This window comes from Numenius arquata, unplaced genomic scaffold, assembly GCF_964106895.1.
Source record: "Numenius arquata unplaced genomic scaffold, bNumArq3.hap1.1 HAP1_SCAFFOLD_431, whole genome shotgun sequence".
NCBI lineage: Eukaryota > Metazoa > Chordata > Aves > Charadriiformes > Scolopacidae > Numenius > Numenius arquata.
Window position 1 is genome coordinate 63,215 of NW_027414696.1, and position 22,568 is coordinate 85,782.

Sequence of the window (22,568 nt, forward strand, 5' to 3'; positions counted from 1 at the left end):
ATGTACTCAATACCTTCTTTGCCTCATTTTTGATAGTAAGACCAGTTTTTCTCTGAGTACCCAGCCCTCCTGAGCTGGAAGACAGGGATGGGGAGTAGAATGAAGCCTCTGTAATCCAAGGGGAAATGTTAAGGGACCTGCTACAGCACTTAGACCTACACAATTCTATGGGGCTGGATGGGATCCTCCCAAGGGTACTGAGGGAGCTGTCAGAGATGCTCACCAAGCCCCTTCCCATCATTTATCAGAAGTCCTAGCTATCCAGGGAGGTCCCAGTTAACTGCAGGTTAGCAAATGGGACACCCATCTACAAGAAGGGCCAGAAGGAGGATCTGGCAAACTCCAGGCCTGTCAGTCTGACCTCGGTGTCGGAGAACATTATGGAACAGATAATCTTGAGTGCCATCATGTGACACATACAGGACAACCACGTGACCAGGGCCATCCAGCAAGGGTGTATGAAAGGCAGGTTCTGCTTGACAAACCTGATCTTCTATGACAAGGTGACACACTTGGTGGATGAGGAAATAGCAGTGGTTGTTGTCTATGTAGAATATAGTAAAGCCTTTGACACTGCTTCCCACAGCATTCTCCTGGAGCAACTGGCTGCCCATGGCTTGGACAGGCGCACTCTCTGCTGGGTAAAAAGCTGGCTGAAGGGATGGGCCCAGAGAGTGGCGGTGAATGGAGTGAAATCTAGTTGGCAGCCGGTCATGAGCGGTGTCCCCCAGGGCTTGGTATTAGGGCCAGTTCCTTTTAATGTCTTTATCAACAACGATCTGGATAAGAGGATTGAGTGCACCTTCAGTAAATTTGCAGCGGGCACCAAGTTAGGTGGCAGTGTTGATCTGGTTAAGGGTAGGCTGACTCTATAGAGGGATCTAGACAGGCTGCATTGATGGGCTGAGGCCAATAGGATGAGGTTCAACAAGGCCAAGTGCCGGATCCTGCACTTGGGTCACAACAACCTCATGGATGCTCCAGGTTGGGGGAAGAGTGGCTGGAGCTGCCTGGCGGAAAATAACTTGTGGGTGTTGGTCGACAGCCAGCTGGATAACGAGCCAGCAGTGTGCCCAGGTGGCCAAGAAGGCCAACAGTATCATGGCCTGTATCAGGAACAGTGTGGTCAGCAGAACTAGGAAAGTTACTGTCTCCTCTGTACTCAACACTGCTGAGGTTGGACCTCAAGTGCTGTGTTCAGTTTTTGGCTCCTCACTATAAGAAAGACATTATGGTGCTGGAGTGTGTCCAGAGAAGGGCAACCATGCTCTTGGGGCGTCTGGAGCACAAGTGTCATGAGGAGCAGTTGAGGGAGCTGGGGTTGTTCAGCCTGGAGGAAAGGAAGTTGAGGGGAGACCTTCTCACTCTCTAGACCTACCTAAAGGAGTTGATAGCGAAGTGGGTGTGTGTCTCTTCTCCAAAGTAATGAGTTTATAGCAGTTGAGGAAATGGCTGCAAGTTGCACCAGGGGAGATGTAGACTGGATATTAGGAAACATTTCTTCAGTGAAAGGTTTGTCAAGCACTGGAACAAGCTGCCCAGGGAAGTGGCTGAGTCACCATCATGGAGGTGTTTAAAAGGCGTGTAGATGGGGCACATAGGTATGTGGTTTAATGGTAGACTTTCCTCAGCATTACAGCCACCTGCACTCTGTCTTTGCCTACCTGCAATCACAGCCTCCAATTATCTGCTCTAATGAGTCCCTGGGGAGCCTTTGTCAGTAATTGCCCTCAGTGGGGCTCTTTAACACTTCCAGGAAATGTGGGTTTGGATTCTGATTTCTGGAGCACTTTCTTCAATCATCTCTCAGTATCTGAGGTCCGTGGACTCAGCAGCAAATACCCCATGGGGCTCACTAAAAGACAGAAAACCTTAACAAGGAATTTATCTCTTTGCAATTTCCTTCAAGCCTTCAAGACTTGTACAGCTACTTGGGGAAGTTTTGTGGTGTAGGGCCCAAAGGAGGGCCAGATTCAACAACTTTTCATTATTTTGAATATCCTTGGGATTCTCAAACCAGCCTGGTCCTATTGGTCCTATTGTTGGGCTCCTGAATGTGTTCCAGGTCTTGTTTAGGGTTAAACAGCTATTTCAGACTCCCACCCAGAGATCTGCCCTGAGGCTGGATAGTCATGGGTGGCACGGCATGTGGGAGAATATGAGCAGGTATCTAGAGAGCTTCTCACCTCTAGACCCTGATGAAATGACAGAATATTTGAAAGGAATTGGCTGTGGCTATTCCAGAGAGGCACAACTCACCGCACTGTGCTGGGCCCTGGCCAGTATCTACCAAACACTGCTCAATATTATGCAGCACCCTCAGGGGAATGAGATGGAAACCAGATTGACAGGCACTGTGAAGGGGGCATTGACAAGGTGATTGGTAAAAAGACACAAGCCCTCAGCCTCTGGAGGTGACTCCTGTGAGAAATGAGGGAAAGGTATCCCTTCAGTGAAGACGTTGTATTTCATCCAATCAAGTAGGCCACCATGGAGAGAGGTATCCAGTACCTGAGAGAATTAGCCATGCGGGAGATGATTCATTATGACCTGGACAATGAGCAGTTGCACGCAGATCCTGATGAGGTCCAATGCACAAGGCCCATGTGTTGGAAGTTTGTATAGAGCGTAACATCATCATAAGCCAACTCATTGGCATTGATGGAATGGAAAAGCGAAGAGGGACCAATGGTGGATGAAGTGGCTGCCTGACTGGCAATACAAAGAATACCTCATCTCCACATAGCTGTGGAGAATTGCTAATGCGTTCTTCTCAATCCCTCTGGCAGCAGAGGGCAGGCCACACTTTGCTTTCACCTGGAGAGGCTTCCAATATCCCTGGAATTGACTGCCTCAGATCTGGAAACACAGCTCCACCATTGGCCATGGGCTGATCCAGACTGCACTTGAACAGGGTGAAGCTCCGGAACGCCATCAATACATTTACGACATCATTGTATGGGGCAACTCAGTAGAATAATTTTTTGAGAAAGGCAAGAAAATAATCCAAATCCTTATGGAAGTTGATTTTTCCATAAAACAAAGTAAGGTTGACGCGCGGAAACAAACCTTACAACTCGCAGAGAGTTATAAAGCAGGTATGTTTATTGCAGCGCCGGGTGCAAGGGGGATCGCTCCTCCAAACTTGCACAACGCTTTGTGAAACAAGCGTCTATTTATGATGAAAAGCATACATATTCATTAATGTGGGCTGGGTTATTATAATTGATTCTAAGAAAAGGCGTTACTATTCTAATTATTTCTAGGAACTCATTATCATAAGTCTCCTCCCCTTGCCGCATGCGTACTGTCGCCTTGTGGTCGTGGGCCGGGGTCTTCTGGAGGAAGGCTCGCAGTCTTCTTCACCGTGTACTTTTACCTTTGTCCTAGAATGCTGGGCTGGCTGGACCCCAAACCGCAAAACTGGTCCCGACCAGATGGACACTTTACCCAGACAGTTAGGTTCCTCCTTAGCATGCAGGCTGTTCCCGCTATCTTAGACACAAGGCCATTTCTTTATCTTGGAATGTTGGGCTCCTGGGCTCCGAGCTCTGTTCTTTGCCAGGCTGTACTAAATCCACACTAACAACCTTTAACCATTCATTCTCTGAAACAGGTCGAGAGAACTGTGCAGGAGATCCTGTTTTTAGGAACAAAATGGCAAGATGGACACCATCAGATCCCAATGGATGTGATCAACAAAATAGCAGCTATGTCTCCACCAACTAGAAAAAAGGAAACACAAGCTTTCTTAGGCATTGTGGGTTTTTGGAGGATGCAGATTGCAGTCTGATTGTGAGCCCTCTGTACCAAGTGACCCAGAAGAAGAGTGATTTTAAATTCGGGCCCTCATCAACGACAAGCTTTTGAACAAATTAAACCAGAAATAGTCCACGAAGTAGCCCAGAAGTAGCCCTTGGGCCAGTCCAGGCACGAGAAAATATTAAAAATGTGCTCTAAACCACAGCCGGGGAGAACGGCCCCACCTGGAGCCTCTGGCAGAAAGCACCAGGGGAGATGTGCGGTTGACCCCTGGGATTCTGGAGTTGGGGATACAGAGGATCCAAAGCCCACTCTACTTCAACTGAAAAAGAGATATTGGCAGCATATGAAAGGGTTTGAGCTGCTCCAGAAGTGGTTGGTATGAAAGCACAGCTCCTCTTAGCACCTCAACTGCCGGTGCTGGGCTGGATGTTCAAAGAAAGGGTCCCTGCCACACATCATGCAACTGATGCCACGTGGAGAAAGTGGATTGCACTGATCACACAGCACAGATCACACTGATCACACAGTGCAAGTGGATTGCACTGATCACACATGAACTCGAATGGGAAACCCCGGTCACCCAGGAGCTCTGGAAGTGGTCATGGACTAGCCAGAAGGCAAGGATTTCTAATGTCACCAGATGAAGAAGTGACACATGTGGAAGGGGCCCCGCTGTAGAATAAACTACCAGAAAATGGAAGAGATGCACCCTGTTCACTGATGGGTCCTGCCGGATTGTGGGAAAGCATCGAAAATGGAAGGCTGCCATATGGAGTCCTACATGACAAGCTGCAGAGGCCACTGAAGGACACGGTGAGTCAAGCCAGTTTGCAGAGGTGAAAGCCATCCAGCTGGCCTCAGACGTTGCCTAAGAGAGAAATGGCCAGTACTTTATCTCTATATGGACTCATGGATGGTGGCAAATGCTCTGTGGGGGTGGTTACGGCAGTGCAAGCAGAGCAACTGGCAGCACAGAGGCAAACCCATCTGGGCTGCTGAACTGCGGCAAGATATTGCTGCCTGGATTGAGAATCTGGTTGTGAAAGTATGTCATGTAGATGCCCATATACCCAAGAGTCGGGCCACTGAGGAACACCAGAACAACCAGCAAGTGGTTCGGGCTGCTAAGATTGCAGTGGCTCAGGTGGATCTGGACTGGCAACATAAGGGTGAACTATTCATAGCTCGATGGGCCCATGACTCCTCAGGCCATCAAGAAGCAACGCCACATATAGATGGGCTCGTGACCAAGGGGTGGACTTGACCATGGACACTATTGCACAGGTTATTCATGAATCTAAACCGTGTGCTGCCATTAAGCAAGCCACACGGTTAAAGCCTCTCTGGTCCAGAGGATGATGGCTGAAATATAAATATGGCTGTCCTGGCAGGTTGATGATATCACACTCCTACAAATCCGTCAAGGCAAGAGCCACGTGCTCACAATGGTGGTATCAACCACCAGATGGCTGGAGACATACCCTGTGCCCCATGTCACCACACGGAATACTATCCTGGGCCTTGAGAAGCAAGTTTTATGGCAACACAGAACCCCAGAGAGAATTGTGTCAGACAACAGCACTCATTTCTGAAACAATCTCATAGACACCTGGGGAAAAGAGCACGGCATTGAGTGGGTCTATTGCATCCTCCATCATGCATGAGCCTGTGGGAAGATCAAACAATACAATGGACTGTTAAAGACTACACTGAGAGCAATGCGTGGTGGGACTTTAAAACATCGGGATACACATTTAGCAAAAGCCACCTGGCTAGTTAACACCGGGGATCTGCCAATCAAGCTGGCCCTGCCCAATCAAAATTTCCATGTACTGTGCAAGGAGATAAAGTCCCTGTAGTGCACATGAAAAATATGTTGGGGAAAACAATCTGGGTTAGTTCTGCCTCAGGCAAAGGCAAACCCATCCGTGGGATTGCTTTTGCTCAAGGACCTGGGTGAACTTGGTGGGTGATGCAGAAAAATGGTGAGGTCTGGTATGTACCTCATGGGGATGTCATTTTGGGTGAGAATAACCAATGAACTAAATTACACATGCTGGTGAGGGACAACATCCTGAAGTGGCTGAAAACCAGGGAGGTGCCAGAAGATGTGCAAGATCCTCCTGAGGGGCCAGCCACCTCTTGGCAGGCATAGAGTGGTAAGTGGTAGCAGGACAGTGGACAAGGGAGCTCCCAGCTGTGTCCTGACGGGGCTCCCCAGGTCATGGTGCGCTTTCCCACTGCGATGGGTGGCTGGAGCTCAGGCAGGCATGGCTGTTGGGATAGGTTGGTCAAAGACTTTTCAGGCCAGTCACAAAGCCCACTAGCTTTGTGCTGGAGGGAACTTCCCACCAAGCGCCATCCCAGGTGCCTCTGCTCCCCTGCCTCCAAGCGCTGCTCATCGCACGGGCATGGGAGGACCTGTGGAGTCCCTGACATCCTCTCCCAGCCACCTGCAGCCTCCAGATCAAAGATGCCCTCCAAAGTGCCCTGGGGCCTTTGGCAGGCTTCTATTCAGCAGGTCTTTTATGTGGTGACGTGGGCCGCTGGGAGCGGGTGCCTGGGCCAGGCCAAGCACAGAGCTGCCAGGGCCCAACATGGGCAACACTGCTGCTGCCAAGAAGGGCGGGGAGCTGGAGAGCATGAAGGAGGTTTTGGCCCCGGGCAAGGTCGATTTTTTTTTAAAAAATGGGAGAATCCGGCTCAGAACACGGCCAGTCTGGACCAGTTTGAGCACATGCAGATGCTGGGGATGGGGTCCTTCGGGTGCGTGATGCTGGCGCGGCACCGGGACACAGGCCACCACTTCGCCATAAAGAGTCTCGGCAAGCAGAAGGTGGTGAAGCTGAAGCAGATTGAGCACATGCTCAATGAGACGCGCATCCTTCAGGCTGTCACCTTCCCCTGCCTCGTCCGCCTCAAGTACTCCTTCAAGGACAACTCCAACCTGTACGTGGTGATGGAGTACGTCCCAGGGGGGCAGATGTTCTCCCACCTGTGCTGCATCGGCTGCTTCAGCGAGCCCCACGCCCATTTTTACACTGCCCAAATTGTCCTGACCTTCGAGTACCTGCACGCCCTGGGCCTGGTCTACAGGGACCTCAAAGCCGAGAATCCGCTCATCGACCAGCAGGGTTACATCCAGGTGACAGATTTCGGCTTCATCAAGCGGGTGAAGGGCCAGACCTAGACCCTCTGTGGGACGCCCAAGTACCTGGCACCCGAAATCATCCTCAGCAAGGGGTACAACAAGGCAGTGGACTGGTGGGCGCTGGGGGTGCTGATCTGTGAGATGGCAGCTGGGTACACCCCTTTTTTTGCCAACCAACCCATCCAGATCTACGAGAAAATCATCTCCGGGAAGGTGCGGTTCCCCTCCCACTTCAGCTCGGACCTGAAGGATCTGCTGCGGAACCTGCTCCAGGTGGATCTCACCAAGCACTTTGGGAACCTCCACAATGGTGTCGCCGACATCGAAGACCACAAGTGGTTCTCCACCACTGACTAGATCACCATCTACCAGCGCAAGATGCAAGCCCCCTTTGTCCCCAGGTGCAAAGGCCCCGTGGACACCAGTAACTTCAAGAAGTATGAGGAAGAGGAGATTCGCATCTCCCTCACCAAGGCCAGGGCTTTGAGCAACCTGGTCTAGTGGGAGGTGTCTGTGAGAAATGAGCTGAATTTTGCTTCAGCTACTTGGTATATTTCTATTTGTGTGCTCGGTTATAGCATCTAACTAATCCTTACAAGTACCCTGGAAAGGCCCAGAGACTCTGGTTTACAAGAAGCCATTTAGGTAAAGAGAACCGAATTGATGGTAGACTGATAAGCGAACAAAGGACGGTGGAAGGTGATAAGTGGATAAAGGCCACCTGGGGGGTGACTGAAGAAAAGAAGTATATGGACACTAGATCAAGAAGATGACCACCAGGATGTTTGTAACTACTAACATTAGACAGTAGATATTAGCAGAGACTGTGAAACAATGTATTGTTAATTAAGGGTTTGTGTCTTTAGGCGGTCGGGAAGAATGTGAGCTCCAACTTCTCAGCCAATGAGAAGAGAGACAGGTATTCAGGCGGCCGGGAAAGAAAGGTATAAAATATCTAAAAAACTAAAGATGTGTGTGCCTCTACTTTGAGATGCACCCGATTCAGCGCTGCTTCGTACAATAAACCTTTGCTCCAGTGACTTCGTCCTCTTTAAAATTTTAAGTGTGAGCCGGTGTTTCTCACATGTCCCTGCCCATGGCAGCGGGGGTTGGAATTCAATAATCTTTGAGGTCCCTTCCAACTCTAACCATTCTATGATTCTATGATGCTATGATTCGCCTTGGATTCCCCTGTGGCGCTGGAGGAAGCTCAGGAGGCTGGGGACTGCCTTGCCAAGAGCAGGGAGAAAGCGCTGGCTGCGGCTTGCTTTGGCTGGTGGCAACATGCCCAGCTCCTGCCTGGAGCGCAGCTGAGCCCCGTGCCCCCAGGGCTGGGCTAGCGCCAGCAAGGCCAGCCGGGCCCTTTCATAGAATCATAGAATCATAGAATGGCTGGAGTTGGAAAGGACCTTAAAGATCATCTAGTTCCAACCCCCCTGCCATGGGCAGGGACACCTCTCACTAGAGCAGGTTGCTCAAAGCCCCATCCAGCCTGGCCTTGAACACTTCCAGGGATGGGGCATCCACAACTTCCCTGGGCAACCTGTTCCAGTGCCTCACCACCCTCACTGTAAAGAATTTCTTCCTTATATCTAATCTAAATCTCTTCTCTTCCAATTTAAAACCATTACCCCTTGTCCTGTCACCACTCTTCCTGACAAAGAGTCCCTCTTCAGCTCTTCTGTAGGCTCCCTTCAGGTATTGATAGGCTGTTATAAGATCTCCCCGGAGCCTTCTCTTCTCCAGGCTGAACAACCCCAGCTCTCTCAGTCTGTCCTCATAGGAGAGGTGCTCCATCCCTCTGATCATCCTCGTGGCCCTCCGCTGGACCCGTTCCAACAGGTCCTTTCTGTGTTGAGGACTCCAAAGCTGGACACAGTACTCCAGGAGGGGTCTCACGAGCGCAGAGTAGAGGGGCAGAATCACCTCGCGAGACCTGCTGGCCACACTTCTCCTGATGCAGCCCAGGACACGGTTGGCTCTCTGGACACGGTTGGCTCTCTGGGCTGCCAGTGCACACTGCCTGCTCATGTTGAGCTTCTCATCCATAAGCACTCCCAAGTCCTTCTCCTCGGGACTGCTCTCCAGCCATTCTCCACCCAACTTGTATTTGTGCCTGGGGTTGCCACGTCCCAGGTGCAGGACCCTGCACTTGGCTTGGTTGAACTTCATGCAATTTGCACGAGCCCACCTCTCCAGCCTGTCTAGGTCCCTCTGGATGGCATCCCTTCCCTCCAGCGTGTCAACTGCGCCACCGAGCTTGGTGTCATCAGCAAACTTGCTGAGGGTGCACTCTATCCCACTGTCCATGTCACCGACAAAGATGTTAAATAGTACTGGTCCCAGTACCAACCCCTGCGGAACACCACTCGTTACTGGCCGCCACCTGGACATTGAGCCATCGATTGTAACCCTTTCACCCCATGTCACCTCTTCAGCCTTGAGGGCACATCTCGTAGAGGTTCTCCCACCTGGCAGCACGCATGAAGGCCAACACGGACCAGGAGCCAGACTCCTGTCAGGCAGCAGATTCCCACCACAGATAGACTGGGGACACAGACAGATGCCAGCACAGACCCAGGTACAATTAGCCATGTAGATACCATAGAGATACCATCACAGACACTGGCACCAATGTAGGCAGAGACACCGGTACTGACACCATTAGAGACACCACTGTCCCTCCCGTTGCTGGGGCAGGTGCCCTTGTAGAGGCCACAGCAGACACAGATGCCACTGCAGGTGCCCTTGCAGGAACAGGTAATCTTTCAGATGCAACTGCACGTGCAGATGCCACTGGAGACTTAGGTGCCACTCCAGATACCCTTGCAAGCACCGCTGCAGCCGTAAACACAGCTGGAGTGCATTGCAGATGCCCTTGCAGACAGAGGGAGCATTGCTGATGCAGATCCCATTTCAGAGGAAGGAATATATGGGGATGCCATTGCCAATGTAGATAAAATTTCAGATGCAAATGCAGAGGGAGCTGAAACTGCAGATGCTATGGCAGATGCAGGTGGCATGGCGGGTGACAACGCAAATACCACAGCAGATGGAGTCGCCGTTGCGCATGCAGATATGCCTGCACGTACAGAGACAACAGTGAATGCCAACAAAAGATGCAGGTATCATTGGAGACACAGATGCCAGTACAGACACAGATACAGATACTCTTAGACATACAGGCGCTCCGAGAGACACCATTATGGACATTGACACCAACATAGATGGAGACACCAATACCAAGACCTTTAATTGCATCCAAAATTGCGTCTGCGTCTGCCACCATACCTTCAATGGCATCTTGTAGCGTTTGAAGGCACGGACCCCGGTTGGAAGTGCAACCAGAATCGTTTATTACAACAAACACGCAGTTTATATAGTACTAAGTATCTTCTTTCCCAACCAACACACCCTTGCAACCCCCAACTGCCAGATGGGCAGAATTCCCCTCAATCAGTTGGGTCCTTAGGCGCTGTTTATGGGCCGTCACCTGCCAGTGTTCCTGCTTCTTCTATTCCTTCCTCTGGTCTTGCTTCTTCCACAATCCTGTTCACCCACATCTCCCCTTTTTTTGTTCAATATACAGAATAATGCTTGTGTTATTATATCAGATAATGATTACATGTATATTACATCCTAATGATTACATTGACCCTATACTATTAAAACTACTATAAACTATAAAACTATTAGCTATACTGTTAAACTTACTGATTTCTATAACCCTCTCATATAATGTGATTAGTTTACTTCCATGCAAATTCTATGCTATGGCTGGTTTCTACATCCACTTCTTTTTCTAACATCATGCTTTGCAAGGCAAGTACAGTGTGCATTTGAGCATACATGACAATCTATGCTTTTATAACACAGGAAAACAAACATGGCAAACACAACATAATTATCAGCAGAACTACCAGGCCGATAACATCAAAACCAACGATACTTTTGTGAACAGAAAAGATTCATTGCTCCGTTGTTTCTGATGGTTGTTTGTGATGCTCGGCTTCTAGATACAGTCGAACATATCGTGCTGGGATCCACTTGGGACCATTTCCTGTGGAAACACAAGCGTATCCTCGCCCCCAGGTTATCAATGGCATGGGGCCTTCCTATTGTCCAGTGGCCATATCATGAATATGGACCATTGGCCGTGTTTTGAACATTGGGGAAGCTCTGAAGTGTTGACTTACTCATGTCATATCACTGTTGTCTCTGTTTAGAAAATTTAAAACAAAAGTGGCTTTCCATAGTTGTTCCTGTGGTGGATCTCCCAGACTCCCCCTTTTTTGTTTAATTAGCAATTGCTTTAACGTTTGATGGGCACGCTCAACAATCGGCTGCCCCGTAGGGGAGTGTGGAATTCCAGTGATGTGGAGAATGCCCCATTCCTGTAAAAAAAGTTGTGTGGTTTTAGATACATATGCAGGGCCATTGTCTGTCTTGATGGTTTCTGGTATACCCATAGCAGCGATGGCTGCTAGCCAGTGTCGTCGGACATCTCGACTCTTTTCTCCTGTATGTGCAGTGGCAAAGATATAGTTAGAAAAACTATCAACAGTGACATGTACATACTTTAGGCGGCCAAATTCTCCAGAATGTGTAACATCTGTTTGCCAAATTTGCAGTGGTGAGGTGCCACGTGGGTTAACTCCCAATTGTGGCAACGGAGCTATAGGTTGGCATTCAGGGCATGTCAAGATAATATTACGTGCTTGGTCAGTGGTTAGCTGGAATTGCTTTTGCAGCGCCTTCCTGTTTTGGTGAAAAAAACTATGCGAGAGCTGTGATTGTTGAAATAATTGCGGTGTGGCGAGGGCGACTGTGGCTTTATCACCAGCACGGTTGCCCTCGGCTAGGGGTCCTGGCAGAGAGGTGTGTGACCGTATATGCATGATATAATAGGGTAATTTACGATAGGAAACACAATGCCATAATTTTTTAAGTTGTGCGAATAACGCTGGGTTGTTGACTTCCTTTAGGAAAGCGCCTTGTATACGCTGAACAATTCCTGTAACATATAAAGAATCAGTTATGATATTGAGATTTACATCAGAAAAAAGCTGAAAAGCACGCGCAACAGCTGCAAGCTCAACAACTTGGGGCGATCCATCGACACATTTTATATCTTGGTTCCAGAGATTGTCAGTGGATCGCCAAAGGACTACCGCCCTGTGTGTTTTCCCAGAACCGTCTGTGAATGCTGTAACTGCATTAGAAAGTGGGGTATGAGAAAGTAAGGTTCGATTAGTCGGGGGTAATTCTTCTAAGGAATTTAACAGACAATGTTTAGGTAAATGGATCAAAATTTGACCAGTGTAATCTGCAAGTGCAGTCTGCACACTGAGAGATTCTGCTAACATCCAGTCCAAGTCTTTTTTGTTGGTGGAAATATAAATGAATTCTGGTTCGCTAGCTTTTAGAGTCTGAAGTCGGTGATGACCTTTCTGAATCAAGTTGGCAAACATTTCTAATTGTGAAGTTACAGTCTTTGTAAATGCATGAGGCAAAAAGAGCCACTCTAATATCACAAGTGGGTCTTTTTTTGTTGAATCCCATTGGCTTAGAAGGGCATATGGCTGAAGGGTATTTTGAATGATGACTAAGTACACTGGAAGCGTTAAACAAAGACGGTGACTTTGACACGTCTGTAAAGCCTCCATTACTTGCTGTAGACATCGCAGTCCAGCAGGTGTCAGCTGTCTTTTAGAGTTTAGGTCAGGGTCACCCTTTAATAATTGAAACAGGGAGTGTAGATCTTGTGTAGTGATACTTAGAAAAGGTCTGAGCCAGTTGATGGTTCCTAACAATTTTTGCAGATCATTCAGAGTCTTTATTTGTAATGCCAGCTTCAGTGCTTGTGGCTGGATGGTGTGAGTTGTAATTTTCCATCCTAGATATTTCCAGGGTGGTTCACATTGGAACTTTTCCTCGGCTATCTGCAAGCCTGCTCTTTGGACAGCAAGACGGACTTGGCAGATGACTGTCTGCAGGTCTTTGTCTTTTTTGGCGGCTAAAAGTATGTCATCCATGTAATGATAAAATATAACCTGAGAGTTTGCATTTTGGACAGGTTGCAAAGCATTTGCTACAGTTAGCTGGCAGACAGTCGGGCTATTTAGCATACCTTGCGTCAACACAGTCCAATGATATCGTCGTGTGGGCTGTTGCTGATTGATAGATGGTACAGAGAACACAAACCGGGGTGCATCCCTTGGGTGTAAAGGAATAGCAAAAAAACAGTCCTTGAGATCAATTATAGCTATTGGCCAATTTTGAGGCAGCATAGAAGGTGAAGGAAGACCAGGCTGTAGCGCACCCATGGGCTCAATAACTGCATTTATAGCTCGAAGGTCTTGTAACAATCGCCACTTGCCGCTTTTCTTTGGTATTACAAATACAGGAGTGTTCCACGGGCTGCTGGTGGGTACAATGTGGCCAGCAGCCAGTTGTTCTTGTACCAAGTCATGCAAATGCAGCAGTTTGTCCTTTTTCAGGGGCCATTGATCTACCCAAACAGGGTTTTCTGATTTCCATGTCAATAAAAGGGCCTGCTGCTTGTCAACAGCCCCTATTAAAAATTTGTTTTCAGGAGGATTCCCCACTGGCTTAACAAGTCTCGGCCCCATAACGTACAGGGCACGGGGAGGACATAAGGAGCTGTTTGTGCAACCTGACCGCCAGGTCCCTTGAAAGTTAATATCTTTGCACTTTGTTTGGGTCTCTGAGGACCTCCTACCCCCACAACAGCAGAAGTGGGATCTCTCAGTGGCCATTTGGGAGGCCAGTTGGAAACACTAATGATAGTGACATCTGCTCCTGTGTCCACCAGACCAGAAAAGTGCCAATTGTGGACTTGGCAACGTAACAAAGGCTATTATTTAGATACTTGTTTAGACCATAAAACTACAGGTTTTCCAGTGCTCCCAAATCCTCTTTTATGATTCCCTTCCCCAGGGTTGGTCACAGAGAGGAGACGTACTAATTGTGCAATTCATTGCCCTTTTGGAACAAAACAAGGTGGAGACAGTGTCCAAGCCATAATTTTGGTTTCTCCCATAAAATCAGCATCAATGACTCCAGGCAAAACAAAAAGTCCCATTTCTGTGGTCGAGGAACGCCCTAACAAAAGAGCACTCCTGCCTTTTCCAAGAGGTCCCATCACCCCAGGGGGGATGAGAACAACTGCTGTGGTATCTAGAGTTACTGACCGGGCTGTGGCCAGGTCCACTCCTGCACTTCCAGCTGTGGCTGGTCAGAGGGTGCTGGCCAAGCGTTGTTCTGCAGTCTTGGGACCGTATTGGTCGTTATTGCACGCAGTCTCGCGCTCCTTCTCCCATTTCCCAAACCCTCTAGGGTTCGACCATCAGCATGGAATTTGGATCTGCATTCACTTGCCCAGTGCAGTCCCCTGCCGTAGCGAGGGCACGGTCGGTTTGGCATGAATCGATTTTCTCGACTGCCTCACTTAACTGTTTTACAATCTTTTTTAAGATGCCCAGGCTTTCTGCAATTACAGCAGTCTGCCTTTTGAGCAGCCCCCACAGTGAGATGTGTTGATAATGCATCAGCTAAGAGACTCATTTTATGAGTGTCTGTGCCGATATCTTGGCACGCTTTTATCATATCAGTGATAGAAGGATTACCATTCTTAATTGTTCGCAATACTTTATGACAGCATTAGCATTTTCGAACGCTAATTGTTTCATAAGAATATCACGAGCTGCTTGGTTATCTACTTGTCTCTCTATTGCATTTTGGAGCCGATCAAGGAATTTTATATAGGGTTCTCCAGACACTTGTGTGATAGCAGAAGAGGAAGCTTCTGGAGTGGCTGTATCCGGTTCCCATCTTATTGCGTGCAGTACAATCTCTTTTACTTGCTTCAAACACCGTCTGTCCATTTGGGCTTGCACATCGGGAGTAGCCCGAGGCCCCTCACCGACGAGCTCATTCACACCAATATGATTTAAATTACAAGTTATCCAATGCTTTAGCAGTCGCGAGATCATGGTACTCGGTCATGAATACAGCATATTGCACAGCCGACAAAATCATACGCAACAACATTTTCCAATCATGAGGAGTCATAACATATCCATCCCCAACAGCTGTTAACAAGTTCATGGTGTATGCTGACTGGAGACCATAACCTTTTACTGATTTCCTCAGCTCTTTAATATGATAACACAAAGCCTCCCACGGCCCGGGTCGGTTTCCGCGATAAATAACAGGAAACGCCTGCAAAATGTCTGCGTCACCTTTAGCTAAGGCTTCTTTCCAACATTTGTCCCACACATTACGACAATCACTCGAGGGGGTTAGGTCATTCCCCGCTACCTCTTTCAATTTATCATCACAAAGAAATAGATTGGGTTCTTGGTCTGGCCCAGGATCAAAGGAGTCTCCTTCTGAGACACTCTCTTCTGCAACATAGGTATTATCCAGGGGTGGCGGTGGCAGGGCGGAAGGACGCATTGGGCTCTCCTCAGAGTTTTTTTGTGTCCTTTTGCGGACTTCTACTAGGGCTTCAGATATCTGCTGCCAAACTGGTAAATGCTTAGCTGCAACCTTATCTGTCCCTGCAGCAGCGTCCCAAAGCTTTGTGCCAATTTGGTCCCACATGTCTTTGTCAAAGGTGCCGGTCTTAGGAAAGTCTGGGACATTTTTTCGTACCCAGTCTAAGGCAGTTACCAAAGACAGGGCAGATATGGATCGATTCTGAGTTTTTAAAATATACTGTAGTACTTTGAGATTCATTTGCTGCTCTTTTGGCAGAGTGTTTCCCATGGTTCCTGATTGCTCACCTCTGTCCTGCAGAAAGGTGATGAGCCGTCAGTGAAGTCAGTCCTCGAGGCAATCTCTGGTTCGATCGGGCTACGCTACGGGTACGGACGTTTTTAGTCTCTTGATTCGTGCCCCACGTTGGGCGCCATTTGGAGCGTATGAAGGCACGGACCCCAGTCAGAGGTGCAACCAGAATAGTTTATTACAACAAACACGCAGTTTATATAGTACTAAGTATCTTCTTTCCCAACCAACACACCCTTGCAACCCTCAACTGCCAGATGGGCGGAATTCCCCTCAATCAGTTGGGTCCTTAGGCGCTGTTTATGGGCTGTCCCCTGCCAGTGTCCCAGCTTCTTCTATTCTGTCCTCTGGTCTTGCTTCTTCCACAATCCTGTTCACCCACAGCACCTCCATCTCCTATGGCATCTGCAACAGCTTTTGCACTTCTCCCTGCATCTGCAATGGTTCCTGCAATGGTGCTCACTCTGAAATGCCGTCTGCACCTGCAATGGCATCCGCAGTGGCGTCTGATATGGCATCTGCATTTTGGGTGGGGGTCTGTAATGGGATCTGCATCTGCACGGTGCCCACATCTGCAACGGTGTCTTCCTCAGCATCTGACAGGTCGATGCTTTCTGCTCGCAGCTCTGTGCCCTTTCCCTGCGATGGCATCTGCCCTGGAGAGCTGCAGAGGGCAGGGCAGTCGCACACACAGAGACCGTTAGTGGTACAGGCCCCATGTGAGTGCAGGTACCTCTGTGTGAGCTGACACAGGCAGGACGCAGGAACAACCACAAAACCACAGGTGAAATGCAAAGAGTAAACTTAAATCTCGGTACCTGGCGAACTGGCGATCTCCAGAGCAGCCCCTGGGCAGAGGCAGGCAAGCGGGAAGGCAGGCACCGTGGAGCTCGGTCCTTGCCAGAGAGTGTTTCCCGAGCTGCTGCTCTCGCTGGTCTCTCCGGGATTCCAGCACGCCTCCTTTCCCATGTGCTTTGATCTTCTCCAGGGCAGGGCAGTAATCTCCAGCAGGTTCCACGAGTCCCTGGCAGGCCTGTGTGATCTAAGCACAGATGTTCTCCTTGTCAGGCACACAAAAGTGAACAACAAGGTGTGATACAGGTGCTTTCCACACCTCAGCTGTACGTCCCTGGGGTGTGTTTCCAGTCCTGCTGCCAATCTCCTGTTGTGTTCCCACAGCCCAGAAGGAAAGTGCAGCCCCTGGAGAGCCCACCCTGGAGCAGGCTCCTGGAGAGACCTGTGGCCTGTGGAGCGTCACCCCTGCGGGAGCAGGTTTGCCGGCAGGAGCTGGGAGACCCACGCTGGAGCAGTGCCCTGACCCAGTGCCCCATAGTGGCCCCACACCTGGGGGGCAGACCCACACCTGGGGGGGGACCCACGGATGGACATCCCACTCCCCCCTTCCATCACTGCGCTTATAAAGGGTTACTGACACCAGATGCCTGGGTCCACTTTTCTTGGGGGGTAGTTGTGGGGACTGGATGCCTGGGGTCACTTTTGTTGGAAGGCTGGGGGGGTAGCTGGAAGGCCCGGATGCCAGAGTCCCCTTTTTCAGCGGGGCCCAGATGCCTGGGTCCACTTTCAGTGGTGCCCAGATGCCTGGGTCCTTTTTTGGGGGGGCAATCTCTGGCTGTTTGTTATTTTTGAGCCCAGCCCTGGGGAGAGTGAAAAAAAGAAGTTTTGAGAGTGTTTTTTTAAATCCCCCCCAAATGAGACCGTCCCCTCATCCTGCAAAGAAAATCACCACGAAGCTTTTGGAGACACTGGAGGCGGCCATTCAGCTCTGAGCATAAGGTGTTTATTATATATGTATATAATTTTTTTTTAAGTGAGAAATGGTTAAAATAATTAAAAATAAAAAGGTTTTTCTGAAATAAAAGTGTGGGCAGAACAGAGGTGCGTTGGGGAGGTGTGATTTTGGAGGGGGTGTCCTGGGGGTCTCTAAATGAGGAGGTTGGATCATGGAGGCTATGTGAGTTTTAGGGGGAAGGAGAGGGCACCCCAAATCCCCATGGAGGTTTATTTTAGGGGGCTCCCCCCATCAGCTGGGGGCGGGGGCAGAATGTGGGATCCACCCCTGAATTTGGGGGGTACACCCTGTTTTTCTAGCAGACTCAGCTGAGGCAACACTCAGCTCCCAGAGGGGCTCAGTAAACCCCAAAATTGGGACCGAGGGGGGCTCAGCTGGGGGGCCAGTCAGAGAGGAGGGTGCACCCCCATTACTTAGGGCACCCCTGATTATTCAGGGCACACCATTTCCACCTCCCAGCCTTCCTCATCCCCTACAGGGCAGCCCATGTCCCCCCCGACACCAAATAAGCCCCCCCCCCAAACCTGCAGAGCACCCCACATCCCCACCGCTGCACCCCAGGGCCCCACTGCTCCCCAAACCCCCTTTTATGCCCCCAGAATAGAACAGTGTCCACCCTAAGTTGTCCGCCTTCCCCCTCACAGCATCTTTGGCTGTGCAGGCAGGTGGTGGAATCCTCCCTGGGGTTGTGGGGCGCAGGTGTCCCCCTCGTCCCGTACCCCAGGGCCTGGTTGAGGGGAGTTCACCCTCAGCCACAGCGGCCATTTGATCGCCTCTTCCACCCCTGAGGGAAGGGCTCTGGTGGCACCTTACAAGGGGCAGGGTCAGCACAGGTGCTTTAAATCCTTTCTTTTGGTAAAACTGGCTATTTTGGGTGGTTTCGGGGAGTTTTTAAGAGTTAAAACCAAGCGGCGTGACCATTTTGTGGCCTGCAGGGGAAAAGGTGCAGGGGCGCTTTTCCCGCCTTTTTCGCCACCTGAGGGGAGCCTTCTCAGGAGCGAGGGGGCGGGGAGAGTGTGGCCGCTGGCCCAATGGCGGCGTGAAGAGGGGGCAGTGGGTGGGATGAGAGCTGTGGGCGGGCCAATGGGCAGCGGTGTTTGCCGGGGTGGGTGGTGCCACCGTGAGCGCATGGGCAGAAGGGGAGGGTGTGCAGGCGCTGTCTGAAGGGCAGCTGGTATCGGTGGTGCCGCCGGGTGGTTTTAGGTGGTCCCGGGGGGAGTCTGTGGCCTGGTTGGAGTGGGGAAAAGCGAGGAGGGGATGCGAGAGAGGGCGATGGGGATGGCCTCGTCATGGTTTCAGCCCGCCGGGCGTTTCTTTTTCCCTCAGAATGGCTGTGAGACATGTCCCCGAAGAAGCGCTGCAGAGTGTCAGGTTTCTCTCAGGTAAGGGGCGTCGTCCCCCCTCCCCCCCTGTTTCCTCTCTCCCCTTTCTCACCCTTCTCTCTCCACCTTTTCCCCCTCTTCCCCTTTCCCCTGCTAAGTGTGGGGTTCGGCATCTCCCTGTTTTTTCCCCTGCAGGGGGACGCTGGGGATGTGGATTTCAATATGACCTGGCTCCGAGACACAGCCAGGTGCAGAGGAAGCTGGAGAGGCGCTCCCAGGATGAACTCAATGAGAAGGTGGGATGAGGGTCACGCTCTTTCCTCCCTCTCCCACTGCCCCCGTTTCTCCCTCTCCAGGGGAGATGCATCTGAGCCCCTCTGTTACCAGTATTTCCCCCATCCCCATCCTGCAGGTGAGTGAACTCGTCCAGTTCCGGCTTGTGAAACAGCAGAAGATCCCCATTAAGAAGGTGGGTGAGATTAGGGGAGGTGTCATGTGTGTCCCCCTGCCCCAACATCCAGGCAGTTCCCTCCCATTTTTCCCCATAGGTATCTTGAAGGAAGTCATTTGGGAATACAGAGATGTGTACTTGGAGATAGTCAGCCGGGTGGACAGGACACTGCAGCAGGTGGGGGGGGAGGGGCCAAAGGTGAGGGGGTATTTTCTGGGGGGAAGGCCCCTGTTAGATTAACCCTTCGTGCCCCGTGGGTCTTTCGGCTGCAGCTGGTGGAGATGGACACCAAACACCACATTTACATCCTCACCAGCAACCTGCCCCCTACCAAGGGGGAGAACCTGTGCTAGTGAGGGTCTTTTTCCCCCCTGGGGGGGAATTATGGAGGGGGGGGGGCAGACCCCATTAGAGCTTCCCCCTCCCTATTCAGGGGGATGACACCCCTCTGCCCCCTATCCCGCCCCCCAGGGACATCCAGATGGCCAAGCTGGGGCTCCTCGTCATCATCCTCAGCTTCATCTTCATGAAGGGCAACTCGCCCAAAGATGATGAGGCCTCCCCCCACCCCTCCCATATCCCACTTCCCCTTCGTGCCTCCGTGTCCCTCCCCCCTCCCATTGACACCCCATTTTCCAGGTGCTGTTGGAAAATCCTTTGCTGTCTCTGGCTGCAACCAGGGTAGGAGTGATAGATAATGTGCGACATGGCTTGTTATTGCTGTCCCTTGTTAACCCCCTTGCCCCCAGGGAGGCAGGTGGGATGGAGAGGGTTTTTTTGGGGGGAGGGGGTTTTTGGGGTTTGGGATGGGAGGGTTGGGAGAGGGGGTGTTCTTTGGGATGGGGGGGTGGAGGGCGGGTTTGGGGGGGTTAGGGAGAGGGAGTTGGGAGGGGGGCATTTGGGTTGGTTTTTTTGAGCTGGTAAGGGGAGTTTGGGATGGGAGGGGATTTGGGGGTGCAGGGTTGGGAGGAGGGGTGTTCTTTGGGGTGGGGGGTTTGGGAGAGGGTTTTTTTTAGGGTGGGGGTTGGGAGAATGGGGGTTTGGGCTGTCTGGGTTGGGAGAATGGGGTTTTGGGCTGTCTGGGTTGGGAGACGGGAGTTTGGGGTGGGAGAGGGCTTTTTAGGGATGGAGGAGTTGGGAGAGGTCTTTTTGGGTGGAACAAGTGTTTTTGGGGCGGGGGGCTGGGGGAATTGGTGTTCTTGGGGTGGGAGGGGGGATTGAGAGAAGGGGTGTTTTTAGGGTGGGAGAGGGGGTGTTTTTTGGGGTGCCCCCCCTTTCCAGCCCCCACTGTGCACAGACCAGCCCTGGTGTCAGCCCTGGCCAGGCTGTTTATACCACACTGCACAGAAAAAACACCTAAAAGCCTGCTGCCCCCCCCTCAAAACCCAGCAACTCAAGGGATCTGTCACAGGGCCAGGGAGCGTGGATGCCCCCCAAAATGTGAGGGGAGGGGGTCACCACCTCACACCCCTTCTTTCCCCCAATAGGTACTTGGAGATCATCCCCATTCCTCTCATGGACCCCCCTGGAATTCAAGTACCAGTGGGGGCCAAGGAGATGTCTAAGAGGGACGTGCTGCGCTTTGTGGCCAAGGTGAGGTTGTTTGGGGGGGGTCAGCCCTGGGTTTTGGGTGGGTCTTGGGGCTGGATTTGACTTCCCTCCCTATTTTTGTGTGTGTCATTTCCACCCACCCCCACCCCCCCAGATCCAAGGGAAGGACCCCATGTTCCTGATAAGTCAATACAATGAGGCTGAGGCCATGCCCTAATTCCCACACCCCCAAAATAGAGTCCCTTTTGGGGTGTGGCCCCACAATCTCCAGGCTCAGTGCTTCATTAAGGCAAAGTTTAATTGGGGAGGGAGAGGCTTAATTTGGGGAGGCCCCCAAAATTAAGGGCCCACCCCAAGTCCTCAGTAATACTCGGGGACGGTGACCAGGGCTTTGGCTCAGGGGCAGCTGATGTTGATGTTCTGCTGGGCAAAATGGGGTTCTGGGGGAGGTTCCCCAAAATCAATCACTGCTCCCCAACCCGCATTTCATAGAATAGAATCATAGAATGGCTAGAGTTGGAAAGGACCTTAAAGATCATCTAGTTCCAACCCCCCTGCCATGGGCAGGGACACCTCTCACTAGAGCAGGTTGCTCAAAGCCCCATCCAGCCTGGCCTTGAACACTTCCAGGGATGGGGCATCCACAACTTCCCTGGGCAACCTGTTCCAGTGCCTCACCACCCTCACTGTAAAGAATTTCTTCCTTATATCTAATCTAAATCTCTTCTCTTCCAATTTAAAACCATTGCCCCTTGTCCTGTCACCACTCTTCCTGACAAAGAGTCCCTCTTCAGCTCTTCTGTAGGCTCCCTTCAGGTATTGATAGGCTGTTATAAGGTCTCCCCGGAGCCTTCTCTTCTCCAGGCTGAACAACCCCAGCTCTCTCAGTCTGTCCTCATAGGAGAGGTGCTCCATCCCTCTGATCATCCTCGTGGCCCTCCGCTGGACCCGTTCCAACAGGTCCATGTCCTTTCTGTGTTGAGGACTCCAAAGCTGGACACAGTACTCCAGGAGGGGTCTCACGAGCGCAGAGTAGAGGGGCAGAATCACCTCGCGAGACCTGCTGGCCACACTTCTCCTGATGCAGCCCAGGACACGGTTGGCTCTCTGGGCTGCCAGTGCACACTGCCTGCTCATGTTGAGCTTCTCATCCATAAGCACTCCCAAGTCCTTCTCCTCGGGGCTGCTCTCCAGCCATTCTCCACCCAACCTGTATTTGTGCCTGGGGTTGCCACGTCCCAGGTGCAGGACCCTGCACTTGGCTTGGTTGAACTTCATGCAATTTGCATGAGGGGTTTAATGAGATTTGCCAGGGGGGCAAAATTTAATTTTCAGGGGGGTTTAATGAGATTTGCCCCCTCTTTTGGGGTTTTTTGGGGGGGTCCCCCCTTACCTGGGGCTGCTCGTGGTGGTTGTTCACTGCCTCCCTCTCATACCCTGGTTCCCCGGGAGGCGACAGGGTTTTAAGGAGGGGACAGTTCCTTTTTTGGGGAGATTGTTCCCTTTTCTGGGGGGAGACAGGGTGGACACTCCTGTGGGGTGGGGCAACCCCTGGCCACGCCCTCACTTTAAATGAAGGGGGGTCCTAGGGCTGTGGCCTGGCCCCTTGCCTCCACCCCCTTGCAGTGTAGCCTTCCCCTTTAGCCCCACCCCTTTGTGGGTGTGGCCTCCCAGCTCTTGTGGGCGGGGCTCACTGCCTTAGGG

The 22,568-nt window shown here is 51.1% G+C and overlaps 2 pseudogenes; both read left to right on the forward strand.

The window, feature by feature from the left end:
* The first annotated feature begins 6,362 nt into the window (after positions 1–6,362).
* On the forward strand, positions 6,363–7,417 carry LOC141478157 (cAMP-dependent protein kinase catalytic subunit alpha pseudogene; annotated as a pseudogene).
* Positions 7,418–18,623: 11,206 nt separating this feature from the next.
* On the forward strand, positions 18,624–21,081 carry LOC141478158 (non-structural maintenance of chromosomes element 3 homolog; annotated as a pseudogene).
* The last annotated feature ends 1,487 nt before the right edge of the window (positions 21,082–22,568 follow it).